The sequence below is a fragment of the Moschus berezovskii genome, chromosome 21 (assembly GCF_049115385.1).
Source record: "Moschus berezovskii isolate FMDL1 chromosome 21, NW_MosBer_1.0, whole genome shotgun sequence".
NCBI classification, from domain to species: Eukaryota; Metazoa; Chordata; class Mammalia; order Artiodactyla; family Moschidae; genus Moschus; species Moschus berezovskii.
The window spans coordinates 8,155,832-8,158,963 of record NC_142480.1 but is presented as its reverse complement, the minus strand read 5'-3'; positions in this window follow the sequence as shown (position 1 = coordinate 8,158,963).

Genomic DNA, 3,132 nt, shown 5'->3' with positions numbered 1-3,132 from the left:
TCTAGTAACAGCAGTGAACGTCCTGCAGCATTTAGCTTCCCCAGTCAGGGACTCTTAAGGACCTTGTTTTATTACCTTGCAGAGCAAGGATTCTGACAAACACATCTTGGGTTGCTGGTCCCAATCCTTCCATTGCAAAGATACCTGACATGCTGGTATGTCAGGAATCAATTGGATGATTCCTAAATTGTCAATCATCTTTTTTTTTTTTTCCTTTCCTGTGTTCTGTATGTTCCTTCTGAGCACCTGGTCTGCATCTCGGAGAGTTCAGATCACAATGTGTGTAATGTGGGCAGCCCAGAAGCCCAGGAAAGAGCCATGGTGCGGGTTTACATGTGTTAGGTAACATTAACAAGCGGTAAGTAATATTTAATCACCCTGTCTTTGAAACAACAACAAATAAGATCCTCACTTTTAATGTGGATTGCATGCTTTATTTTGTGAGATAAACTCGGCCTTTTTTTTCCCGTCTGGTGTCAGATGAGTCATCCTTTCATACAAAATAGCTTGAAATTATTTTGAAATATAACCATGGTTTGTTCTCTGAAGTTTAGAGAAGTCAACCAGAGCTCAGTATTGACTTTTGTTTTGCAACGTGAAGGCGGTTCCAGTGTTTCTTAATTGTCCATCGCTGAGTCTCTTGCATGCCCGTGGAGAACTTCCTTTCTTCTACCTAGGAGAGGTGAAAGTTTACTTTTCTCATCAGCTGAGTCATTCTAGCCATGAAAGTTAAGGCACTCAGGAGGACAAGTGTCAAAGCACTTGAAAGACAGGCTAATGGCGCATGCAAACTCTGTCTCCTTCACATGGGTACCCCAAACCCATTTTTTGTGCATGTTTATTAAAAACTCACTTCACCAGACCCTCTTGAATCTAAGAGTGACCCTGTGTTATAGCTCTTGCCAGTGTAGTCAGGGTCACTGGCAGAATGTCCATCTTTTGACCTTCACCATTTTTTTTTTTCCTGTCTGGAATGCAGATGGAGTACTTGATCAGGGAGCCTCCTTCCTACCAAGAGACAGTATGCAGGAGAATGGAAATCCACACATTAAGAATGGCCTGGTAGATGGAAGGGGGACAGCTAGATTCTTCATGGCTGTACAGAGGCACTATCTTAATCCTGGATAGTCTATGGACAGACTGTGTTCATGTTTTTATATATTGCAACTGATTGTATTCCTGATGGATATGAACATTTGTCCGTATCTTTTGTGGTCACTGTTAATCCTCAGTTGTCAATATCTATCCATATCTCAGTGACCCCAGCTAGGTCCTGGAGTGAAGGATCTACGCCCCATTCATCTCTGTCTTTGGCACGGAATGGATGCTGACTAAATGGTGTTTGTCAGGAGAATTGAATTCTTGGATATCAAGGTCCATACAGAGGTAAAAGTCCTGTTTCCGCCTGATGGTTTCTCTTCTTTCTTTCTCTTTCTGTTCTGTTTTCTTCTCTCTCTTGTGTCTCTCTACCTCTTTCTCTTAGAAATGAACTACTTTCTTAATTTATATGAAATGTTCTGGAATGGATCCTGGTACAGAGCCATATATATGTATCTATATATATATACATAAAACACAAGCTTGATCATGTTTATATATATGATCAAACGCAGCAAGTGAGGGGCATTTCTAGCACATTAGTTATATAACAAGCTTTGTAAATGCTTTTGGGTTTCTTCTAACTACCTCTATTGCCACCCTGATTTGGCCTTTATTGGAGTAAACTGTTCTCTCTATGCTTGTGGTCTCACTGCAGATTTTTCTATCCAGTGGGAACCAGAAATAAAAAACCAATGCATTTAAAATGTGAGATGTGGAGAGGAAATAGAGAGAACAGTTTCGGAGCTGGCTTCCATTGCCTTATAAATATAGCACAGTTACTTGAATTCCATAGGAATTAAACTCTGATCTTTTAAAATGCATGCAAATTTTTGCAGAATATATATGAAGAAGTCACGATAACTGTTGAGGCACTTCGACTCCCTTGATAAATGGGACTTCCAGACCACACTTTATTGAGTCTCTGATTTTTAATAATTTGAATCCTGCAAGATTTAATTCTGCATAATTCTGGCTGAAATCAGCTTTTGATTGAGTTGTAATGGCTCTGTTATTGTAAATATCTCTGCATGCTAATGTCGTGCTGGAATTCAATAATATTTAGATGAAATTTTTCGCCTCGAGCATTATGGAAGCAAGATTTAGAAAGTCAGGAAGTTTGTGTCAAAGTGACATCTATTTTGGGTAACCTGCAACATTTTTACATGCAATAAATGGTCATCTCAAGACATGATTTAAATAATTATGAATCCTCAGTGTATATGTGTGGATCAATTATAATATGTATATAATGTGAATAAAATATGGGCTTCCCAGGTGGCTCAGCAGGAAAAGAATCTGCCTGAAATGCAGGCGCCGCAGAAGACATGGGTTCAGTTCCTGGGTCGGGAAGATCCCTTGAAGGAGGGCATGGCAACCCACTTCAGTATCCTTGCCTGGAGAATCCCATGGACAGAGGAGCCTGGTGGGCTACAGTTCACAGGATTGCAAAGAGCTAGACGTGACTGAAGAGACTTAACATGTACGCAACACGTGAATAAAATACATGAACATTTAAAAAATATGTTTAATTTCACCTTGCAATATTTCCAGATACAGATATCAGTGACTCAGCTGAGGATGAAGTGACGCGACCTGGGGCCTCAAAGATGGAGAGGCAATATGAAGCCTGGGAGGTGATTCGGGCTTAACCCTGGCACTGCCATTGACCCCAGTGTGAATAAACTGAAATTTCAAGAAATTTACTTCAATTCTCTGAGACTCAGCTTCAGCTGCTATAAAATCAAATAACCAAACAAATAATAGTTACATCCTCATCATCGATCTCTTCATTAGACCAAGAGCATCTTGAAGAAAGAGCCATTTGTTAGCACCCATCATACACAGGTGCGCCAAGAGTATTTCCTGAGTTAAATTGAAGGTTCAAGTGTGAAATTATTCATTCAGTCCTCTCACTCAGCCTTATGAAGTAGGAACTATTATTATTTTGCAGAAGGGTAAATTTTGCAGAAGGGTAAATTGAGGAACACATAAGTTGAAGATTAGATCAGCTAACAAGTGGAGGAATTGGGA